This window comes from Lontra canadensis, unplaced genomic scaffold (assembly GCF_010015895.1).
Source record: "Lontra canadensis isolate GAN:19392208 unplaced genomic scaffold, GSC_riverotter_1.0 scaffold1, whole genome shotgun sequence".
In the NCBI taxonomy this organism is placed as follows: domain Eukaryota; kingdom Metazoa; phylum Chordata; class Mammalia; order Carnivora; family Mustelidae; genus Lontra; species Lontra canadensis.
The window spans coordinates 94,854,801-94,880,297 of record NW_022630995.1 but is presented as its reverse complement, the minus strand read 5'-3'; the positions used below and the strand labels follow the sequence as shown (position 1 = coordinate 94,880,297).

Genomic DNA, 25,497 nt, shown 5'->3' with positions numbered 1-25,497 from the left:
TGGTGAGAATAATTAAGATTTATTCTCTTATTCTGCAAATTTCAAGAATACAGTACAGTATCATTAACCATAGTCACTATGCTGTGAATTAGATCTCCAGAATTTATTCACCTTGTGTACCTGAACTTGTAATCTTTTTATCATCTATTTATATTATTATGTTCAATTAGCCAGCATATAGTACAATAGAACATTACTCAGCCATCAGAAGGGATGAATACCCACCATTAGCATTGACATGGATGGAGTGGAGGGGATTATGCTGAGTGAAATAGATCAAGCAGAGAAAGACAATTATCGTGTGGTTTCACTCATATGTGACATAAGGAATAGCACGGAGGACCTCCCAGGAAGGGAGGGAAAACCGAATGGGAAGAAATCAGAGATGGACACGAACCATGAGAGGCTCTGGACTCCGGGAAACAAATTGAGAGTTACAGAAGGGAGGGGTAGGGGAGGTGGGGTAACCGGGTGATGGGTATTAAGGAGGGCACATGATGTGATGAGCACTGGGTGTTACACGCAACTAAGGAATCGTTGAACACTACGTCAAAAACTAATGATGTACTCTATGCTGGGTAAGTACGATCTTGATATGTCTGTTGATGTGCTTATTTTGGGGAAGTAGGATTAGTTGGAGGAGAGGAGAATTGTTAATTTATATAATCTTAACATGCTAGAATTTTTTTTTTGCATGAAGCACTTTACGAAAAAATTAAATCAAAATTATTAAGTAAATAATTGAGTAAAAATTTTGAGTAAACTATGTTGATAAAAAAATAATTGAGGGAGTGGGAAAATTTTGAAGACCAATGTAGAAGGCATAGAAAGGGAAAAAAAGTCTGGAGGTGAGATAGGAGGTTTGGTGATACTCCACAGATTACATGGGGTGAGTCTTTCTGCCTCTTACCTCCCTAAGTGGTATATTAGAAACCACCTGTAAAGAATTTTTGTCATTCAATTGCTATGTCTTTTTTTTTTTTTTTTAATTTTATTTATTTCTTTGACAGAGACAGATCACAAGTAGGCAGAGAGGGAGGGGGAAGCAGGCTCCCTGCCAAGCAGAGAGCCCGATATGGGGCTTGATCCCAGGACCCTGAGATCATGACCTGAGCCGAAGGCAGAAGCTTAACCCACTGAGCCACCCAGGCGCCCCCAATTGCTATGTCTTATTTATTCTCCTGTAACAAGCCCCCAAGCCTTACACTTTTTAGCAAGACCGATGCTCGATTGTTATTCTGTGGTAGGCTGTGGAGGTTATTTATAGCGGACACCTGTTCTGATTGGTCTGATTGCTGATTGTTGTTATTACTCCTGCTTTAGTAGTTTATATTCTCTGACAGCATTGATTTTGGAATCCTTTCTTTTTTTTCTTTTAGTTTAAAAATTATTTGTTTGTTCGTTTGTTTATTTACATAAGCTCTATGCCCATTGTGGGCCTTGAACTCACAAGCCCAAGATCATGAATCACATGCTGTACCAACTGAGCCAACCAGGTGCCCCTTATTTAGGAAGCTTTCCTTGACATCTGCCTCTTCCATTTTTCAGGTTAGAACTGTCAGCTCTTTCTCTGCTTCTCCAGTAATCCCTGGTAGATGTCCATAACGGCACCTGTAGTAGGCTGAACTATGGCCCCCAAAGATGTCAGGTCCTAATTCCTGAAATGCTTAAATGTCACCTTATTTGGGAAAAGGGTCTGCAGATATGGTGAAATTAAAGATCTGGAGATGGAACAGTTATTTTGGATTATCCAGGTGGGGCCTAAATGCCATCGCAGATGTATTTATAAGAGACAAGCAAGGCGAGATTTGACACAAACACAGAAGAGAAGGCAAGACAGAGGTGGGGCAGACATTGTTTTGATTTGAAGATGTTTGCCTTGAACATTGGAATGATGTGGCTATAAGCCAAGGAATGCCAGCAGCCACCAGAAGCTAAAAGAGATAAGGGACTAGTTTTCCCTTTGAGCCTTGATTTCAGGCTTTCAACTCCAGAAATGTGAGCGAATGAATATTCCAAGGATCATGTGGAATGTACTTACAGATATTATTTGTTGTTTTTCTGAAATTCAAATTTAACTCAGTGGACCTCCTATATTTTATTTGGTAATCCTAGATAGAGATCATATCTTAATCATCTCTATGTTGTTTAGCAGTATTTAGTAAAATGAATGTTTGGTATAAAAGACATGATAATTTTGCAAATAGTGAAGAAATGTTTTTATTATTGAGATTTCCAAATATATTCAAAAGCAGAGAGGGAATGTGTAGCATAGCCTCATTATCTATTACCTAGGTTCCACAATCATCAATAATACATCATTGATCATACAGTTTTTTAAAAATCCCTTGTTCAAAAGAAGCAGTACTGTTGGTATTGTTTTCTGTGTATATATTTCTATGTGTTTGTATGTGTGTATGACAGGAGAGGGTGGGTGGCAATAGCATGAATTTTATGATGCTACATTCTTCCAAAAGAATCCAGGACTTGGAGAGTAGGGAGCATTATTTATGAATAGCAGGAAAATCAAACAAGATTGCAGTGATTGAGAGAACCTCTGGTAAAGAAAGCCAGGTGAGATAGAGCACAGGCCAATATTTTCCAAATATAAATAGAAACATGGGCACAGAGACTAGCAATATAACTTCTGGTAGAATTGTTCTGCAGAAAACAAAGCGTCTCATGAGTACTCAACCAGCTTTGCTGATGATTTCACCTCTCAGAATAGTGAGGAAGCAATCTTTAGAATGGATATGTAGAACTTGACTGTGAATGCCAGGGAGGAACAGGTTGGAGACATGGAAGTGCCTGGCGCTGCGGGAGGGGTCTGACGTTATGACCGTATCTTCCCTGAATGTGAAGTAGCTAGGGGAAAGAGGGCTGGATGTAGTCAGACTATCACGGTTTGTAGGAAAAGAAGGCTTCAAAAAGTCAGAGGAAAGACAGGTATAATTGCTTCATGTGGGTGTTGAATGACATATAGTTGCCAGAGAAACAAGAAGCTCTTTAAAAAATGAAATTTTAGGGATGCCTGGCTGGCTTAGTCAGTGAGTGTGTGACTCTTGATCTTGGACTGTGAGTTTGAGCCCTACATTCGGTGTAGAGATTACTTAAATTTTTAGAAAAACTTTTTAGGGGCGCCTCTGTTGCTCAGTCATTAAGTGTCTGCCTTTGGCTCAGGTCATGGTCCTAGGGTCCTGGGATTGAGCTCCGGGTCGGGCTCCCTGCTCTGCGTGAGGCCTGCTTCTCCCTCTTCCACTCCCCCTACTTGTATTCCCTCTCTCACTGTCTCTCTCTGTCAAATAAATAAATAAAATATTTAAAAAAAAACTTTTAAAAATGAAGTTTTACAGTATCCTTTAAAAAATTAAATTTTACAGTTAGGTTGCATACATTTTTTAAAGTTTTACTTATTTATTTGAGAGAGACAGAGACAGAGAGAGCAAGAGTGGGAAGGAGGGGGAGAAGCAGACTCCCCACTGAACAGGGAACCCCAATGTGGAGCTTGATCCCAGGACCCTGGTTTCATGACCTGAGCTGAAGGCAGAGGCTTAACCGACTGAGCCAGACAGGTGCCCCTACACCTAACGTGGGGCTCGAACTTATGACCCTGGGATCAAGTGTTGCATGCTCTTCTGAGCCAACCAGGTGCCTCAAGTTTCATACATTTTTATATGGAGGGAGGAAATCAGAAGGCATTTGTAGCAACTGGTGTTGGTTGCCTACCTTCTTAATAGGTGACCTAAATCCAGTGAAGTGAGCCAGGCCAACAAGTTAGCCAACAGATTCTGTCCCATCCCCCCAGTTTAATTGATGTGTAATTGACAAATAAAATTGTATATATGTATGTATTTATTTTAAAAATTTATTTATTTGACACAGAGAGAGACAGCAAGAGAGGGAAAACAGGCAGGGGAGTGGGAGAGGGAGAAGCAGGCTTCCTGCTGAGCAGGGAGCCCCATGCGGGGCTCAATCTCAGGACCCCAGGATCATGACCTGAGCCAAAGGCTGATGCTTAACCGACTGAGCCACCCAGGCACCCCAAAATTGTATATATTTAAAGTGTATAATGTGATGATTTGTTTTATGTATACCTAACCACAATCAGGTTTTAATACATTCATTTCCTCATACTTACTTTTGTGTGTATATTTGATAAAAATGCTTAAGATCTATTCTTTTGGCAAATTTCAAGTAGACAATACAGTATTATTAACTATAGTTATCATGTTGTACATTAGATCCCCAGAACTCACTTACTTTAAAACTGAAGACTTTGGAGTGCCTGGGTGGCTCATATGGTTGAGTGTCTGCTTTTTGCTCAGGTCATGATCTCCAGGTCCTAGGATAGAGCCCCATGTTTTAGGTTGTTTCTATATCTTGGCTATAGTGAGTAATGCTACAATGAACATGGGAGTGCAGATATCTCTTTGAGACACTAATTTCATTTCCTTCAGATAAATACCCAGAAGTGGGATTGCAGGATCATATGGTTGCTCTATTTTTAATTTTTGAGGACCCTTAATACTGTTTTCCATATGGGTATACCAGTTTACACCCACTAGCGGTGTACAAGAGTTTCCCTTTTCTCCACATCCTTGCCAATACTTGCTATCTCTTGTTTTTTTGATAAAAGCCATTCCAACAGGTGTGAGGTGATATCTCATTTTGTTTTTGATTTGCATTTTCCTGATGATTAGTGATGTTGAGCTCCACTCCATGTACCTGTTGGCCATATGTATTTCTTCTTTGGAAAAATATCTATTCAGAGCCTCTACCAATTTTTTTAAAAAGTTTTTATTTATTTTAGAGAGAGAGAGAGAGAGAGAGAGAGAGGAAGTGCATTAGCAGGGGGAAGAGCAGAAGGAGAGAGACAGACTCCGTGCTGGGCATGAAGTCTGTCTTGGGCCTGGATCCCACCCCGAGATCATAACCTGAGCCAAAGTCAAGAGCTGGCTACCCGATGGACTGAACCACACAGGCGCCCTGCCTTTACCAACTTTTTAATTGGATTCTTTTTTTTTTTTTTTTTGGCTATTGAGTTATATGAGTTGTATGCTATTGAGATCTTTATATATTTTGTATATTAACCTCTTATTAGATGTGTGATTTGTTATTAGATATGTTCTCCCATTCAGTAAGTTGCTTTTTAATTTTGTTGATGGCTACCTTTGTTGTGCAGAAGTTTTTTAGTTTGATGTAGTCTCACTTGTTGATTTTTGCTTTTGTTGCCTGTGTACTTGGTGTTATGTCAAAAAAAAAAAAAAATCATTGCCAAGACCAACATCAACGAACTTAACTGCCTATGTTTGCTTTTAGGAGTTTTATGGTTTCAGTTTTACATTTTTTAAAAATATTTTTATTTATTTATTTGACAGACAGATCCCAAGTAGGCAGAGAGGCAGGCAGAGAGAGAGGAAGGGAGGCAGACTCCCCGCTGAGCAGAGAGCCCCATGCAGGGCTCGATCCCAGGACTCTGGGATCATGACTCAAGCCGAAGGCAGAGGCTTTAACCCACTGAGCCACCCAGGTGCCTCTTCAGTTTTACATTGAAGTATTTAAACCATTTTGGTTAATTTTTGCATATGATATAAGACCGGGGTTTAGTTTCATATTTTTATGTGGCTTTCCAGGTTTCCTAGCATCATTTATTGAAGAAACTGTTCTTTCCCTATTGAGTATCCTAATTCCTTTGTCATAAATTAATTGACCATATATGTGGGGATTTATTTCTGGACTCTCTATTCTGTTCCCTTAACCTATGTGTGTGTTTTTCTGCCAATAACATAGTTTTGGTAACTGTAGCTTTGTCATATCGTTTGAAATCAGGGAGCATCATGCCTCTTGCTTTGTTATTCTTTCTCAAGACTGCTTTGGGCTATTTGGGGTCTTTGTGGTTCCATACAAATTTTAGGATTCTTTGTTTATTTCTGTGGAAAATGCCACTGGTATTTTGATAGGGACTGCATTGAATCTGTAGATTGCTTTGGTCGTGCGAGCATTTTAACTGTATTAATTCTTCCAATCCATAAGTATGGAGTATCTTTCCATTTAACTGTGTCTTTTTCAATTTTTTCCATCGATTTTTATAAACTATAGTTTATAGTTTTCAAGTGTACAGGTCTTTTACTTTCTTGGTTAAATTTATTCCCAGGTATTTTATTCTTTTTGATGCAGTTGTAAATGGTGGTGTTTTAACAGTTGCAAAAATTAGGGGTCCAGACAAGTATACGGGCTCCTTTCTGGGAGATACCAGTGAACTGTAGCGAGGCAGAGGGCTTTTGCCTTGATGGCACTCCCTGGCTTGCATTGCTGTCGTTCCCTGAGAGCACCACTGTAGCACCTAGTTGGGCACCTGGTGCCTAACCTGAAGCCTGCCCCTAAGGCCTAAGCTCCAAGACTAGCAGGTAGGCCTCTTTCACAGAAAGGCTAGGGGTGTGTTTTAGTATTTTATCTGCGCAGTGTCCTGGAGATAGCCTGCCAAGAACTGCCTTTTTAATTGTCACAGTCTCCTGGGACTCAGGAATGCAGGCCCCCACCTCCACCACTAGGGCCAGACCATCCGGAGGTATCCCCTCTGTAGAAACAGTAGAAACCAGGCAGTATAAAAACTGGGGTAGCAGGCTCATGTAACAGACACATGCAACACATAGAACGCATAGAACAGCTCCTTTGCAAGAGATGCTGGTGCTCTGGAGCATGGCAGAAGAGAGTGCAAAGACCGCGCCTGCCCTCTGAGGTCCCGGGAGAGGTTTACGGTCAAGCCTTAGATGTGTGTTTAGTTAAAAGCCCGTCTCTCAGGCTGCAGCTCTGATGAGAAGCTAACAGGCTTCTTTTACAGAAATATTGAGCACCTGGATTTGTTGCCTCTTGCTGAGCCCTGGGGGCGGTAGCTGTTTAAGGGCTCTTTCTCCATTTGTTACAGTCCTGTGGAACTTGGGAGTATAACCCCTGCTGGTGAGGTAGTGGTGGCCCTAAAAGCAACACCAGTAATCATGACATCAGACAAAGGTATAAGCTCTGTTCTGGAGGATAACCAGTGAGGTGGAGGGAGGTAGAGGGAGAGTGCGAAGATTGTCTTCATCAGCCTCTGTACTATAGGCTCCTTTGAATGTGCTGAACAGGAAGCCTGCCCTTGAAGCCAAAACTCCTGGACAAGAAAGAGGCCTCTTGGGGCGCCTGGGTGGCTCAGTGGGTTAAAGCCTCTGCCTTCGGCTCAGGTCATGATCCCAGGGTCCTGGGATCGAGCCCCGCATCGGGCTCTCTGCTCAGTGGGGAGCCTGCTTCCTCCTCTCTCTCTCTCTGCCTGCCTCTCTGCCTACTTGTGATCTCTGTCTGTAAAATAAATAAATAAAATCTTAAAAAAAAAAAAAAAGAAATAGGCCTCTTTCAGAGAACAGCAAGGGGCACGTTTTAGTCTGCTATCTGTGCGGTGCCTTGGGAGTGATAGTCTGCCAAGAAATATCTCTCAGATTGTGACAATCCCGTGGGACTCAAGACATAAGCCTTTCTGGCCTCTACAGCCAGGTCAGCAAGGGGAATTCTCTGGTGGGGCGGGGGAAACAGCTGTAAAAAAACAAGTCGCCACATGTAAAAACTGGAGCACCATAAATGTGTAGAAGCTACCTCTGGGAGACACTGGTGCTCTGGAGTACAGCAGAGGGAGTGTGTGAAGGTAATACTCACTGGCTGGATTGAAGCAGAGGGGAAATTGCAAAGTTGGTACCCATCAATAAAAGGGAAAAAAAAGGAAAGAAAGAAAAAGAAAAAAAAAGGGGGGAGGAAGGAAAAAGGAAAAGGGGAAATTAAAACAAAAAACAAAAACAAAAACAACAGAAAGAAAGAAGCGGGGAAAAGGCCCTTTCTGGCTTTAGCAAGTCAAAGGGTAAATGTCCAAGATGGCGCCTGCTGGCTAGAGCATTAAGATGGTACCGTGGGAAAGGAATTAAAAAATAAGGATGCTACCTGCTGGTTTTAAAAGTGCAGAGTCAGAGCAGGAAGATGGAGCCCACCAGCCTCCAACCCCCAGAAAATATCTCAGCTGGCCCTTGTCCCTCAGACCAATGCTTTAATGTTAGGAAATGAATCTCTTTCACCTAAAGTCTGGGCATTTTTCAAAGGGCTGGAGTGGGTGAGTCTGCACACAGGCCCTTGAAGAGCTGTTCCTCACTTTGATGTAGCTCCACGGTCTCATGGGCACAGGCCCCATTGGTCTTCAAAGTCAGGGGTTTTGGGGGCTTAATCTCTCAGGTGCTGGTCTTAAAACTTGGGGTATCTGATGTAGAATAAAAACCTTCACTCTTTAGGGAGAAGCTCTTATTTCACATTCCTTCTTAACTGTGGGTTGTCTTACCAGGGGGATACTTTTACCCCTCCCTGCCCTGTTTCTAGCTTTTTTTTTTTTTTCCTTTTTTCCAGAGGAGAGTGTTCCATATATAGCTATAGATTTGGCAAATCTGCAGGAGGAGAATGAGTTCAGTATCTTCCTATCTTGCCGTCTTGAATCAGAACCTTGTATATTTTCTTGTTGAGAGAGACTGGGTCAATTTTCTGGTAGAATTGTACCTTTTGGATTTATATGTTTGCTTACTTTCACTGAAATTTTAGTTTACTCCCCGCCATATTTCCTATAAACTGGACATTTCTATCTAAAAGTTGTGACTAAAGTGAGGTTTCAGGTAAAACATTCTTGTCAAGAATATTTCATGAGTGATGCTGTCTCATATCAGGAGTCTCATACTACTAGTTGACTTTATGATGTTATCTTCCATCATTGGATTCATGGTTAATGTGAAAATTGCCACCGTCACTCAATTGGGAAGTTAATGAATTTTCCTCTTGAGACAAGTAAATATTCTGTATGTTGACAAGTTGGCAGCTGATTATTATCCAGCCTTTGTCAACCTTATACTCAATGCTTCTTCTTCTTCTTCTTTTTTTTTTTAAAGTAAACTTTATACCCAATGTGGGGTTTGAACTCACGACCTCAGGATCAAGAGTCACATGTTCTACCAACTGAACCAGCCAGTCATCCTTATACTCAGTGCTTTTAGTACTTATTGCTGATTCTTGCCTGAACCGGATATTCCATTATAGATTGCAAAATGGTGATTTTTCCAATTTACATCCTTTTGCATTCACTGATTAGGATTCTGCTATCAAGAAGAGCTTTCCCTCATCAACTGGAACCAGTCGTTGCTCTGAAATAGAGTTCCATGTGGTAAAGAAATAATACTTAAATCTCTCTCTTTACCAATATTTGAGTAAGGAATGGGTATAACTGTCATCCCAGTTAGTGGAAAAAGTTTTTTTTTCTTTTTGTGTTAAAAGTATTATTAGGATTTTTATATATTCAAGTTCATTAATCAGGTATAATATTCTTTATAATGCTGTCACAGATAGTGTAGTTTACACTAATATATTTGGTCCTACATGTTCTTCTTATAATGTGATATTGACCCTTCTCCATTATTTCTGCCCAGGCACTCTCTTAGGGTATGTGCTTTCAGTGAAATCCAACTACCCTGAAGCCACCACATTGCAGAAGAGAAAGCATATGGAAAGGGAATGTAGAGATATAGAGAGATGACTAAGGAATCCTAATTGTTCCATCCCTTACCTCTTCCAGGCCAGGCAAAAAACATGTGAATGAATGAGTGAACCATCAGAAGATTTCAGCCTCTAGCTTTTGAGATGCTCAGTTGCCACCGAGTGCAGTGGACACCAGCTGACCCACTGAACTCTGCCCACACTGAAAATTGGAGAGAATAATAAGTGTTGTTCTTTCTTTATTATTATTTTTAAAAAATAAGTGTTGTTTAAATGAAGTTCAGTGTGGTTTTTTGCATAGCCACAGTAGCTAGATGAATTTGGCCCATAGGAGCCTCCTCAAATTGATTCCCATGGCCTTTGACATGATGCCTGTGCTCTTCAATAATTTCCTTACTTCCTGGCATAAAATGATGTCTTAAGCTCTCCTTATATATTTTTTTGCCTCCAGATCTGAAATCAGCCTTTTCCCCAAAGAGTTCTTGTTCTTTTTAGTGGGAAATGGTATTTTAGGGTTCAAAATATGGGCATTCAGAAAGCTTTCAGTAGAACAAATTTCAATAGAAAAATTACAAACTTGATGATAATAAAACATTTCAACATGTTTCCCGAAAGCAGACTTGAAAGACAAACTATGAAGGTCAACCAAATGGACAAGAAAAATAATACAATTCTAACAAAAATAAAAACAAACGGGGAGTCTGGCTGGCTCTGTCATTAGAGCGTGTGACTCTTGGTCTCAGGTTTAAGCCCCATGGTAGGTGTAGAGGCTACTTAAAAAAAAACAAGCAAACACGAACTAGCAATTCTCAAAGGATGGAATGCCTATGTATAATAAATATTGAATCATGTTCAACTTACTTATACTAAAGAATAGAATATATACTATTTTTCCTTGATCAAATTAATAGATATTCTTTAAAAGAAATAAGCTTCTGGAACACGTGGGTGGCTCAGTCAGTTAAGCCTCTGTCTTCGGCTCAGGTCATGATCCCAGGGTCCTGGGATTAAGCCCCGCATTGGGCTTCCTGCTCATCGGGGAGTTTCTTTCTCCTCCCTTTGCCATTCCCCTCCACTCGTGTTCTCTCTCTCTCTCTCTCTCTCACTCTGTAGCAAATAAATAAGTAAAATACTAAAATGAATGAATGAATGAATGAAAGAAATAAGCTTGACATTCATAAGAATGCAGTAAAAAATGTAATTTTGTGCACATTGGTGGCAATGCCACTTGATTTTTGGCTTTCTGCTAAGTAATTGGGCAATATGAATAAAACTGCAAAATTAAAAAGTTGCAATGATTTGCACTAGCTAGGATAGAGCCTAAGATATTGTGACAAAGAGATTCCAAATGAAGTGTCTTGAAATTAAATATTTTTTCTCTCGTACAACAGGTTGAGCATGAGTAGTCCAGGATGGAAGGGCAGCTCTGCTTTCTGTGGGTCATTTAGGGCCCTGGTTCTTTCCACTGTCTTGTTTTGCTACTTCCTAAGTGCTTAAGTTCCGTGACTGAAGCTAGATCACAGGCAAGTCTGGGTTCCAGCTTGCAGGAAGGAGAGAGAAAGAATTCTAGGACAAGCAATTTTCTCTTAAGCTAGAGAGGTAGAATTCTGCTAACAAGGTCACATCTAGCTGGAAGGGAGGCTGGGAGCTGTAGCCTTTAGACAGGAACTAGATAACTAGCTTAAACACTGTTGTAGGAAGAGAACCACATCCTTTGATTCAGTAATTCTGTTTCTGGTGATGTATTTTAATGAAATAAGTCAATTGCAGAAAATGTGTTGATTACTTAAAAATAACTCTGTCAAGGAGAGTAATGTTACTTACTAGAGAGGAAAATCACTTGAGAAACATCTATACATATTATTGGAACATTTTAGAGGCCATGGCAAGTAATTAAATGAGGTGGAAACCGGTGGAGGGGTTTGAGTAAAAGAGTGAGTCAGTTTAAGAACATTCTGCTTGCTGTTTGGAGGACAGGGTGGAAACAGTTGCCATAGTCCAGGAGATGAATAATGATGGTAGTTTGAACTAGGATTTTAGTGGTAATAGTATAGTCAATTGAATATTAAACTTCTATTAGCTGTATGGATTTTGGAAGGAGCATTTTATCTGTGAGGACAAATTTCCCTCTTTACTTAGCCAATAAAATAAGAGATAACAGCAAAAGATCACTACGTGGGGTGTTGGTACAGACATACACCTGGAGTGTTATTTTTTTAAATTTTTTTTTCATAGAAAACTTTATATTTTGTTGTATATCCTTCTAGCCTTTTGAAAATACATATTTAAAATGATTTTAACATAATTGAGATTAATTTTTTTAATTATTATTATTATTATTTTTTAATTTTATTTTTTATAAACATATATTTTTTCCCCAGGGGTACAGGTTTGTGAATCGCCAGGTTTACACACTTCACAGCACTCACCATAGCACATACCCTCCCCAATGTCCATAACCCCACCCCCCCTCTCCCAACCTCCCTCCCCCCGGCAACCCTCAGTTTGTTTTGTGAGATTAAGAGTCACTTATGGTTTATCTCCCTCCCAATCCCATCTTGCTTCATTTACTCTTCTCCTACCCTCTTAACCCCCCCATGTTGCATCTCCTCTCCCTCATATCAGGGAGATCATATGATAGTTGTCTTTCTCCAATTGACTTATTTCGCTAAGCATGATACCCTCTAGTTCCATCCACGTCGTCGCAAATGGCAAGATTTCATTTCTTTTGATGGCTGCATAGTATTCCATTGTGTATATATACCACATCTTCTTTATCCATTCGTCTGTTGATGGACATCTAGGTTCTTTCCACAGTATGGCTATTGTAGACATTGCTGCTATAAACATTCGGGTGCACGTGCCCCTTCGGATCACTGGAGTGTTATTTTTAAATGTTCAAAGTTAGGGACGCCTCAGTGGCTTAGTCGGTTAAGGGGCTGCCTTTGGCTCGGGTGATGATCCCAAGGTTCTGGGATGGAGTCCCGCCCCAGGCTCTCTGCTAAGCGGGGAACCTGCTTCTCCCTTTTCCTGCTGCTCCCCCTGCTTGTGCCCTCTCGTGTGCTCTCTCTGTCAAATAAATAAATAAAATCATAAAAAAATAAAGATGTTTGAAGCTTATATCTGTAAAGTTGAAGGTAAGAAAAATGCCAAGAAACTCTAAACAAAAAGATATTTCTTAAATAAAAAAAGTATTCTTTTTCTTTTTCTTTTTTTTAAAGACTATTTATTTATTTATTTGAGGGACAGAGATTGCAAGTAGGCAGAGAGGCAGGCAGAGAGAGAGGAAGGGAAGCAGGCTCCCTGCTGAGCAGAGAACCTGATGCGGGCTTTAGCCCACTGAGCCATCCAGGCCCCCCTTATTTTTATTTTTCTTGTACCTTAGTTTATTAATATGCTCTTTCCTACAGAATAATCACAACTTATGGGGGCCTGGGTGGCTCAGTGGGTTGAGCCTCTGCCTTTGGCTCAGTTCATGATCCCAGGGTCCTGGGATCAAGCCCCACATTGGGCTCTCTGCTCAATGGGGAGCCTGCTTCCCCCCCCCCCCCCCCCCCCCGCCTGCCTCTCTGCCTACTTGTGATCTCTGTTTGTCAAATAAAAAAGTAAAATAAAAAAAAAACCCAACCCCAAATTGTGAAAACCTTAGTTTTCATTATTTTGTCTTCATTCTGTACATTTAAAGTGGATTGTAGGGGCACCTGGGTGGCTTAGTGGGTTAAGCCTCAGCCTTTGGCTCAGGTCATGATCTCAGGGTCCTGAGATCAAGCTCCTCATTGGGCTCCCTGCCTCCCTCCCCCCAACTCTCTGCCTGCCTCTCTGCCTACTTGTGATCTCTGTCTGTCAAATAAATAAATAAATAAAATATTTAAAAAGAAGTGGATTGTGCTATTTTTGTATGTATTTACTAAAGCTGTAGTATCAGTATTGAAATAGTGTCTATATATCCTTTTTGTTATGGAAATAATTTAGTCTAATGATGCTCTATTAAGCTATATGATATTACGCTAATAACCTGTCATTATATATATAATATTTAAGTTATCTTTTTCTTTTGTATCAAGCATGTGATATTTTCTCCTGAAAAGATGATCAGGTTGCTTGTGGCCAAAGAATTCAATACGAGATTCCATGAAGCAACTAATGTCCATTTGTTTTCTATTGGGAATAACCCATATAAAGAATAAAGCTGTTTAGGTCAATTCATTTTTTTTTACTACTTGTTGAACATCTACTGTGTTTAACACCTATTTATGTCACTGTAAATAATACCAAGGTGCATGACATTCAGTGGATTTATAAGATGGTTAGAGCGATACTGCTTCTACATAAATATCTGAAATACAGTTGATAAACTAAATTCAAAGGAAGTGATACAGTTAAAGTAGACAAAGTGAATTCTCCTCTTGGCCAGGGAAGAATTACACTTCTGACATTGCTTCTTTTTTGGCTATGATTTTGCTTCATAAAAGCTTAATAAATTTGGTTATTCTTACCTTAAATGCTACATTTATTACCATTTATAAAAATGAAACCAAGACACAGAACATTTTATAAGGAGCCTTGAGAAAGCTATTAATCCTTTGACTTATCACAGAAATAGAATTAGAAGCCTTGTGCCAAATAAAAAGAAATCTTATTTGAAACCAGGTACATTGCTCAAATACCTTGCCTCCAAATCTAATATCCCTCCTTTGTGCTATGTGCCTAGTAGGTGATCAGTAAATTGTTACCGAATGAATGAATGCAGGCATGTACATGTATGATTCTGAGTTTCTGCCTGCTTACCTGTCTGTCTAGGTCTCTTGGCCTGTTTCTGTTGGACTGAATGTGAGCCTCCTCACAGTGGAATTATTACACATGGCATTGAATCTAGTGGTTACTTCCCTGAGAAATTCCATGAATTAAAGCCACTGGTAACTAGTTTAGGTAAAATTCACATGAAACCCACCAATATTTAATGGATTTATACACACACACATTTACATATATTCTACAGAAAGATGGAGGGAGATAGTAGCGATTTGCAGATGAAATTACTCCCATGGTTACTGGCATCTTGACAGTAGCTTATTTTTCATCTTTCCTGAACTAGGCGTGGAACTCCAGTTACTTCCCTATATCTGATAAATTCTGGCAGCAAACAAATCCAAGTGCTTTTCTTGCTTATTTTTTTTCCTTCTGTTAGAAACAGAAGGAATCAGGCAAAAAAATATTTTGTGAGAAAACAACAATTCCTGACTCGGTACCACCTGCTTAAATGTAAGCCAAAGGCCCCCAAATGATGCAACCCAGGAGTGTAGAAGAGGCTGGTGGATGGGCTGTCACGTCTGGCTGATCTGATGTCAGAGCAGATCATGTGGTGCTCTGCGGGCCGCTGGGACTGGCCCGCCGAAAGCACATGGATTACAGTCTGAAGCTGTAATGGGAAAGTCGGCTCCTGGGCTGCTGTCTCATAGACACCAGCCTGCAGGGAAGCTGGGGGCTCTCCGATTTTCCCTGCTCCGGGGCCCCTCCTGCTGCGTGACTCACAGGCACAGTGCAGAGAGAAGCTGCTGCTCCCAGTAAGTCCTTAAAGAAGATCTTTATTCAGAGCGTTCTGGAAGCGGGGAGGAAGTGTGGGTGTGGATGGGGGTTACTGGAAGCCCTTTGTAGAACACTCTCCTAGGGTCTGGGCTGGGCAGCGTGGCTTTCCATGCCATCCTGGAGTGGATAGGCAGCGGTAATGTGTACATGTCCCCCAGCCCTGATTTCGGTTTGTTCTCCACGGGATGTGTTTTTCTGAACTGCATTTTCTCTTTTTGCAAATGTAGGATAGATTTGTGAGATCTGGTTAAAGTGAATGGATTTCAAATCCTCAGACCCTGGAGTGGTCTTGGCGTTCTCTGTATGGTAAGCAGGGAGAGGGGAGAGAGGGTGGTGTCTCTCTCAGTCAGAATCACTGTTTATGTTAAGATATCGGCTGTGCCTGTGCTGGAGAAATATTTAGCGGTTGCCCCCTTTCCTGCTTTGGGTAAGTAGGTGATGGGAAAGAAAGCAGGGTGAGCCAGCGGTGAGAAGCATGTAGATCTGAGGAATTACTGGTAAACTGAAATGCTGTTAATATATTGCTTTTTTAATGGTCCGTTGTATATTAGGTCATGTCAAGTGGTAGAACAGGTACCAGTAGTGGAAGGATGACGGAGTTCTCTCTCCCTTTTCCCAGCAAGCAAATTGTTTTTCCTGCGTTCAAGGCTCTGTTTAAGAGTAGTGAGAAGTGCAAACTGCAGATTTCTAAGCCCCGTTTTTTGTTGTTTTGCTGGTAACAAGCATCATGTTTCCACTCTCATGCATCAGGAGAGATCCTCACCTCCGTGATGTTTAGGCGTGGCCTTTTTGGAGAGCAAGGGAATACATGCAGTAACATCTTATTGTTCCTTCTGGGCATATAACATTAAATTTGTGTTAGAGACTGAAAGTAAGTGTGGCTGGAAGGGGCTATAAAGGGAAAATTAGGAGAAGAGATTGTTTATTTGCCTTGGTACTTTTCTGTGAACACTTGACAGAGTTTGAGGTCAAGGTGGAGGATATCCAATTGAAAGACATAAGCCAATCAATAATTGGGATCTGTCATTAAGCATCAGAAAATATTTATTCTTTTTTGTTTGTTTGTTTTCTTTGTAGAAGAACCCTAGTCTTTTCTTTGAGTCTCTGCACAAACTGTAGGATTTGCGAAGCCTGTTTCTAGAAACATTTAGGCATTGAAGAAACTTTTGGGTGGGAAGGATGGTGGGATGGGAGCAAAGACAGTATGCTTAGAGGAGATCTATTCTTTTTTATAGGCTTTTGCAATAAATGGCTTAAGTCACAGAACATCAAAAACAAACGGCTTGCCCCACCCATCGTGTTGTGAACACGGATTATTCACTTGCCATTTTATTCCAGTGAACTGCATAAGCACTAAGTACAGAGAAGGTTCTAATTCATCATTTGAGCCCCATGAAACAGAGTACAAGCCAAATAAAATGGAGCCGTAGAAAAATGAAGATTCCCTCTTTCCTGCCCCACCCCATCTTGTTCTCCCTCCATATTGTTGAGTGAAGCTAGATGTATGCCGGGCAGGGTCCTTATTACTGTTCGTAATTTTGTTAGTCATTTCAGGAGAGCTGACAAAAGGCACAGGATATGCAGCTGGTACTTGCTGGAGGAGAGTGGGTGAGCACAGTGTGGGAAATGTTTTCAGAGGGCCTCTTACTGACCCAACCCAGACCACACCCCCTTTTTTGGCTCCCTGCCAAACACACTATCTCTGTGTAGGGAAGCCTAATGAACTGATGCCCATGCTTTGGCATGTTCATTCTTTGGTTATAAAAACAGGGAGCCCTCATCTCTGCAGGTACACACCACCTGCTTCTCAGGGTAGAGATGCCAGTTTGTGGGAGTTTTAGAATTTCTTTTCTTCAAAAATTAATATATTAGTATGAAAAGAAATAGAGGAAAATTATGCATTTCCCCATCTCACTTGCAAAAGCTCTGACTAGTGTCTTTGTTTTCTTCGTGTCTTCATCGTCGTTTTTGGCAGGCTGTGATTAATGCATAGTGGGCATCTACACCCCAGATTTCTACTCTTCAGGGAAGGCTTATGCAGTTGGGGACTTAGAATTGGAACAGACCTTAAGGACTGAGAGTTCATCCCCTTATTTTAGAGAAGGGAGACTGGCCTGAGTTATACAAGTGATGAGTGACAGAATCAGGACCAGAACTCGGCTTTCCTGACTTGGTTCACCTTTCCCAATGATATAACTTAAGGAGGAAGCATTTTCCTATAAAATTAGGTGTTTTTTTTTTTTCTTTTTCAAATTTTAGGTTATTTTTCACTTTATTTGGCAGTGGTACTACTGGAACAGTAAAATCACTACAATTTCACTTTTCTTTCCCAAGAATATCTTGGACTAGGTTGGAAAGTCCCCAAAAAGAAAATTAAGTTTTTAATTTTTTTAGGGGAATAGTGTGTTCTTTCTGGGTCATGTGATGAGATCTCAAATACCTGATTATTATTATTTTTTTTAAGATTTTATTTATTTTATTTGACAGACAGAGATTACAAGTAGCCAGAGAGGCAGGCAGAGAGAGAGAGGAGGAAGCAGGCTCCCTGCTGAGCAGAGAGCCCAATGAGGGGCTCAATCCCAGGACCCTGGGATCATGACCTGAGCCGAAGGCAGAGGCTTTAACCCACTGAGCCACCCAGGCACCCCTCAAATACCTGATTATTAGTTTTCCAATCTTGCCTTGCTGGCATGTGGACCATTCTAATTAGTAAAGAAATCATTATTCAATTATGGCAAACAAATGCCATGGTAACACTGAGAAGCTTCTTCCCATTTGGGTAGTTTTCTTTTTATTTCTTTAAAAAAAAAAAAGATTTTATTTTTAAAAACTCTCTACATCGAACTCACAACCCTGAGATCAAGAGTCACGTGCTTCACCGACTGAGCTTTCAGGCACTCCTGTGTTTTCTGAGTCATATTAATGTTCTTTTTTTATGCAAGCTCTGTTCATGGTCACATATTTAAAATCATTTAAGAGATATTTCAGCATTGGGGCACCTGGGTGGCTCAGTGGGTTAAAGCCTCTGCCTTCGGCTCAGGTCATGATCCCAGGGTCCTGGGATGGAGCCCCGCATCATCGCATCATCCGCATCATCGGGCTCTCTGCTAAGCAGGAAGCCTGCTTCCTCCTCTCTGCCCGCTTCTCTGCCTACTTGTGATCTCTGTCTGTCAAACAAATAAAATCTTAAAAAAAAGAAAAGAGAGATTTCAGCTTAGCTTTCTCTCTTTAGATTACTGCTAGACCTAAAAGAGATTTTCAAAAAATACTTGTTCATTGAATGATAGAGTATACAGAATATTACAGCGCTTGCTTAGGAGTATGTCAATATTTAAAAGGTAATGCAATGTTATGCTCTTCCATAATGGTATTAGAATATTCATCTGCTAATTACTCAGTCTAGATTTGGTCAGAGTAAGACTCATATATTTGTTTGAAATCAGTATAAATATGAATAAATGTCACATGTAATTAATCTATGCTAATGCTATTTGTAAAAGCACCAAACACATCATTAGATTGGGTGTTGTTTAATTACATTTTTTAGAAACCTTGGCTATAATAGTGAAGACCTCTGATTATATCCTTACTGTGTAATAATCAGTTTCTATTGGTCTAGTGAGGACATCTTTTCATTCTAAACATTAAACTATAGTGATATATTGGAAGAAATTAGTTCTGGTGGCTTTGAGTGGTTTCAAGAAGAATAATTGGAACACTGTTCCAAAGAGCCTCCACTCTGTAGCTCAGAAACAAATGGCTGCATGTGTGACATTTCTAAATGGTGACATCTTCAAGGAATCCTCTGGCTGATTTCTTATTTTAAGTTTCAGGTTGTGTTGGGGAAAAAGAAAACAGAAAAGACAATTTGTGCGTTAATATTTCTAATATGGAGAGACAAAGACTTCAGTTAAAGATACCACTTATTTTAAATGGATCTAACTAAGAGGAAATGCAGAAACGATGGTCAGGGGAGTCTCAGTACTGTGAAAGGCTGCTGTCCTTGTTGTAAATTCCACTCTTTAAGGTCTTGGATGCCTTTAACTGGTTCCATTTAGGCAGAAAGCACAAGTGAATATCTCTTGTTGTAAACAAAGCAACAGATTTAAGTTAATGCTAATGTGTTCACAGCCAGAGCCAAAAGCTTTTCAGGGTTATTATAACACACTGGGCTCTTAGCCCATCCATCTAAATGTCTAAAGTAGACTAAAGTTATGGATCAGCCCATTGTATACGCCATTCCACATGAGAGCCAGATGCTACTGTTTACTGTGCTAGTAACCTTGCCAGCTTCAATGTGAAATCTGAGATTACTGTTTGGGGTCAATGGAAGTTATAGATTGATTTCTTTGATCCTGAATTTAAGCTCCTACACACCAGTCTGTTTTGATTAATGATGATTTTTTAGAACAATCTCTTAAACTTAATTTACACCCAACTCTCTAAACTGTTTAGATGAAGGGCTTCCTCATGAAAACTGTGTTTATTTATTATCTTTTGGGTCTTTGGGTTTGATGTAGGGCTTCAGCATATTTTTTGTCCTTTGTCTTGAGCATGGAAAAGAAGTCATGAAGTTCTTCTTCTTTTTTTTTTTTTTTTTAAGATTTTTATTTATTTATTTGACAGAGAGAGAGAGAGATCACAAGTAGGCCGAGAGGCCGGCAGAAGGGGGTGGGGAAGCAGGCTCCCTGCTGAGCAGAGAGTCCGATGGGGGCTTGATCCCAGGACCCTGAGATCATGACCTGAGCTGAAGGTGGAGGCTTAACCCACTGAACCATCCAGGTGCCCCAAAAGAAGTCATGAAGTTCTGTTGCATAACACTGCACTTGAAAATACCACTACAACATGACTTTTGAGGAGATTTGGCAGAAATATAGTTCTGTGCATAATGACTTAGGAAAAGATTATCCATTGTCCTTGGTCAAAAAAAAAATTCCATCATTTAAAGCTCAGTATTGGGTTTTGTACACATTGTGAGATTTTTACTCCTTAATCTTTAAAAAAAATTTTTTTTGAGATTTTTTTTTAATTTGACAGAGATCACAAGTAGGCAGAGAGACAGGCAGAGGCGGGGGTTGGGGGAAGCAGGCTCCCTACAGAGCAGAGAGCCCAATGCAGGGCTCAATTCCAGAACCCTGGAATTGAGCCAGATCCAGGTCCAGAATCATGACCTGAGCTGAAGGCAGAGGCTTTAACCCACTGAGCCACCCAGGCACCCCTTTATTCTTTAATCTTAATCTTAATTTGATTTGTGCCTTTGTATGAGGTTAAGGTGGTTTTTGAGGAAATACCGTAAGTAATAATAATAGCAACGGCCATATGCTGAGCACTTCCCATACAGTAATCCAAACGGAACTACTCGTGTCTTGCTTTTTAACAAAGCAATTCCACAAATCCTTTCATGCTAGTTATTGAGAATAGCCATTGCTGGGGTTTTTGTTTGTGACACTTAAAAGTATACCCTTGAATCTGGTATTCAAGTGCTAATGAAAAAATAGGCTCCAAAAGTTTCACAGGATTAGATCTTTTCTCATCTTGATGTTGGAATATCAATGCTGCAATTCATTACTTTTCCTCATATCTTAATATCATTGGTTTAAAAAACTTTACTTATTTATTTTTTATTAAAAAATTTTTAAAGATTTTATTTATTTGAGAGAGAGAGAGAGAGACAGTGAGTGCACAGAGGGAGAGAGAGAGGGAGAAGCAGACTCCGCCCCTGAGAAGGGGCCACTCCCCCCATCTGAGGAGCTCCATCCCAGGACCCTGGGATCATGACCTGAGCCGAAGGCAGATGCTTAACCGACTGAGCCACCCAGATGCCCCATCATTGGGTTTTATAATAATGGAAACATTAAACCATCCCTAATGAAGAATGAAGCAGTGTTGAAAGTAGATTTTGCACCATATTACAGTCATAGAATTATTTTGTTTTGCTCAGAAAGGACTGTTGTTCCTTAACATTGTACATTTTATGCTTACTAAAATGTTGTTGACATCCATATATAAACACATATTCTTTCTAGTTGTAACGCTACTTATAGAATAATACTGCAGAATTTTAAACACCTGATTCTGATATTGTATGGTATTCAATTTCAGAATAAACTAAATTCTGTAAGAACATTTGGCTCAGATGTTACTAAAAATAATTGCTCTAAAATCTCATACGGGGAATAACATTCCATGGTTTTCTACTTGTTGTGCACTTTTGCTTTGTTTCCATTTGGGATTGAAAAGAAGAAATTTAGAAAAAATATTTTAAAAGGAGCTGTGTTGGTGCTTTATAAGCTTCTGGTATGCTGCCCCAGTTAAATCTACATTTTGTTGCTGTAAAGAGACAACTATATACTTGTGTTTAGGCACTAACCTGTTTAAATTATTTAAAATTTGATTTAGAAAAAGGCCAATCTCCCTAAAAAATAGCTAGCACAGTATATGTTAGTTCCTCAGTACTTAACTAGACCAAGTAGGTTGGAAGGAGAGAAAATGACCTGTAGCACCTATGTGGTAAGGCAAATCTCATTTGGACATAGGACAGTTTTGAATGATGATCTTATTTTCAGCTTGAGCCACAAAAGAAATTAATAGAGAGCGCCTTTGCTCTACTGAGGAAAATCTTGGAATATAGACTTAGAAAAGTTTTGAACCAGAATAAGCCAAACATGAAGTAGCAGGTAAGAGCAGATGACAGGAAATTGAAGTGGCAGTCTTTTATTTTTTGTTTTAATTTTTATTTATTTAATTTTAAAAAGATTTTATTTATTTATTTGACAGAGAGAGATCATAAGTAGATAGAGAGGCAGGCAGAGTGGGGAGTAGGCTCCCCTCTGAGCAGAGAGCCCAATTCAGGTCTTGATCCCAGGACCCTCAGATCATGACCTGAGCCAAAGGCAGAAGCTTAACCCACTGAGCCACCCTGGCACCCCTGAAGTGGCAATCTTTTTGACCACAGTAGCTCTCAAACCCAGAACACTGGAATATTGGGTTGAATAGATGGCTGATGATTTCTGATTTTAGCGATATCATGGCAATTTTCTATCATAAATCTGGTAGAACACCAAAAAGTTAGATTAGTTGAAGCTGTGACTGATAATCACAGTTAATGATTAGTTCTGGTGATACCTGGTGCATCCAGGGGGCTGTGCTTTTTATTTATTTTTATTTTTTCTTTTGTGAATGATTTATTGTTTTTGAAAATACAATATATTATCCCAAATTCAAAAGATACAAAACAACACATAAGTTTTCCTTCTTCCCTGGTACTGCAGTTCCCCTCCTAAAACTGCTGTTTTTAGTTCTATGTGTCTCTTCTGATTATTTTCCTTGACTTTATATACATATACCTATATATATCTTGTTAAACAGAAGTAGTAGCATACTACATATATTACTCTGGTTTGTTTTTTTTTTTCCACTTAGTATGTCTTGGATATTGTTCCATATCAGTACATACAAAGTTACCTTCTTTTTAATTTTTTTTTATTAGGGATTTATTTGAGAGAGAGCACGTGCAAGTGAGGGGAAGGACAAAGGGAAAGGGAGAGAGAGAATCCCAAGCAGACTCCCTACTGAGTGTGTAGCCTGACACTGACATCAAGCTGACATCAAGAGTCAGTCACTTAACTGACTGAGCTACCCAGCTGCTCCCAAAGTTACCTTCTTCTGGAAACAAATGTTTTGTGAATAATTTAAAACATATATAAAATTAGATTGTATAATAAACACACAGGTATCTATTACCCAGTCTCAATAGACATAAAAATATTTTGACAATCTTACTGTATATTAGACAATATTAAGGGATTTATCGTTAATTTTGTTAGGTGTGATTATAGCCTAGTAATTATATTGAAAAGGATTTTCCTTATTGATTAGAGATGCATACTTATGTATTTATGAGTGAGATGATATGTTGTCTGATGTTTGGGATTTACTTTAAAATTTACTTGAAGAGGGACATCTGGGTGGCTCAGTTAAGCCTCTGCCTTCAGCTCAGGTCATGATCCCAGGGTCCTGGGATTGAGCCCCGCATCAGGCTCCCTGCTTAATGGGGAGCCTGCTTCTCCCCCTCTCTCTGCCTCTCCACTCCTGTTCTTTCTCTCACTCAAGCTCTCTCTCTGAAATAAATAAATAAAATATTAAAAAAAATAAAACATACCAGAAGAAAAAAATATGTGCAGGAGGAACAACTTAAACTAAGATTGCCAAAATGTTGAAGTTGGATGAATGCAAACTCATTATTTCTCTTTTATTATGTATGTTGGAATAATTCCATAGCAAAAAATACATTTGCTAATTTGTTTTCATTTATAGCTCCACCTTTTTCTCAGGAGTATTTTAAAGTGAATCTTAAATATCACGTAATTTTACCCGTAAATCCTTTAGTGTGTATTTCTAAGACAGAACTTAAAAAAATCACAATACCATTGTCACATCTCAGAAAATTAACAGTAATTCCTTTTAAAAAAAGGTTTATATATTTATTTTAGAGAAAGAGAGGGAGAGAGAGCACACCAGTGAGCAGGGGGAGGGGGAGAGGCAGAGGGAGAGGCAGAGGGAGAGAGAGAATCTGCCAGCAGACTCCCCGCTGACCACGGAGCCTTCTTCAAAGCCCCATCCCAGGACCCTGAGATCATGACTTGAACTGAAAACAAAAGTCAACCACTTAACCGACTGAGCCACCCAGGCGCCACAACAATAATTCTTAATATAATCCAGAATCCAGTCTATTTTCCAGTTTCCCTGATCTTCTCTAAAGTATCTTTTAATAGTTGTTTTATTTGAATAGGAAGTCAAATTGGGTCCACATATGACATCCATTAGAATTCTTTTAAACTTAAGTATTTCTTTTCCTTAAGAAGAAGTCATTCATTTATTTTAAAAACTAGATTTTTTTTATCCTGTAGAAGACCCCACTTTCTGGATTGGACTGTCTCCTCCAGGTCCTATTCCACTTGTTCCTCTGTTCCTTGTATTTGAGGTTTGACGAAGTTCATATTGAATATTTTGGCAAGAATTCTTTCTGAGTGGTTCTTGTTTCTTGCTGTATCACCTTGGGAGGCTCATGCATCTCCTGTTTCACTTTGAGCGATTCGAAGATTGAACAGAGGATTTGGGTGGTATCAGCCTGATCTGCCTGTATAAAGCTTCCCATTAATGTTTCACCTAATGTTTTTGGCATCCAGTGATTCTATTTGCTTTAGTCCATTATTCCATTAAAGGTTGTAAATTGATTTTCTAATTCTTCCATTCATTTTGCATTTATTACCTAGGATTGTTCAACAAAGACATTTTCCTCACCAACTTTTTGATTAGTCTAAATAGAGTTGATATATTCTTTTTAAAGACCATATAGCATTTTATTGTAACATAATTTAACTTGTCCCCTACTTATGGGTATTTAGAATTTTTTTAAGTAAACTCTACTGCTGACGTGGGGCTCAGACTCACGACCCCAAAACCAGGAGTCACATGCTCTACTGAGTGAGCCAGCAGGCACCCCTTAGAATGTTTCTTTTGCTCTCTCTTCATTTAAATATTTTTTCTTACTGTACCACCTCATATACTTATGTATTTATAATGAAGAGTAAACTATGGAATTTTAAGAGAGTTATGTTTTAATTGAAAAACAGTTGGGGTGCCTGGGTGGTTCAGTGGGTTAAAGCCTCTGCCTTCAGCTCAGGTCATGATTCCAGGGTCCTGGGATCGAGCCCCCATCGGGCTCTCTGCTCGGCAGGGAGCTTGCTTCTCTCTCTCTCTCTCTCTCTCTCTCCCTGTCTCTGCGTACTTGTGATCTCTCTCTGTCAAATAAATAAATAAAATCTTAAAAAAAAATAGTTGGATTTTTACTTTCTACATGTTAGTTTAGTATAAATATGAGAGTTTGAGTCAGAGAGACCTGTATTTTAACCTTGGATCTCTTACTAATCATAGGAACTTGGGCAAGTTCCTTTTTCTTTCTAAGCCTCATATACTGGGAATAACAATAATATCTGACTCCTTGACTGTTTTAAGGAGTAAATAAAATAATCTATCAAAATGCTTGGTACAGTACCTATCATACATTGAGTTGAATAAGATGAACTTTTTGTTAGTATTTGAGGATTAAATGAAATAACACATGCAAAGTCCATTATATAGGACCTGGCAATTAGATGCTCAATAAATAGGGTTTTCTTTTCCCTTTCTTCACTTTTCCTCTAGTAATGAAGATTGTTCTTTCTCCTGATTGTTTTCAGGAATTTGGGGGGGGCGGAAAGAAAAGATGTTAGCTGCCCCGGCGCATCTGGGTGGCTCAGTTGGTTAAACATCTGCCTTTGGCTCAGGTCTTGATCCCAGGGGCTGGGATTGAGTCCTGAG

The 25,497-nt window shown here is 39.6% G+C and overlaps 1 protein-coding gene across 2 annotated transcripts in view; it reads left to right on the top strand.

The window, feature by feature from the left end:
- ANK2 (ankyrin 2) overlaps positions 1 to 25,497 on the top strand; it is a 662,258-nt gene that overhangs the window by 95,972 nt on the left and 540,789 nt on the right. The window contains exon 1 of one of the 2 annotated variants that reach the window (XM_032859322.1): positions 14,947 to 15,113. The exons of the other annotated variant lie outside the window; for it this stretch is intronic. The gene's annotated coding sequence lies outside the window, so the exon portion shown is untranslated. Of the gene's footprint in view, positions 1 to 14,946; positions 15,114 to 25,497 lie in introns of those variants that run through there. 2 annotated transcript variants of the gene reach the window in all.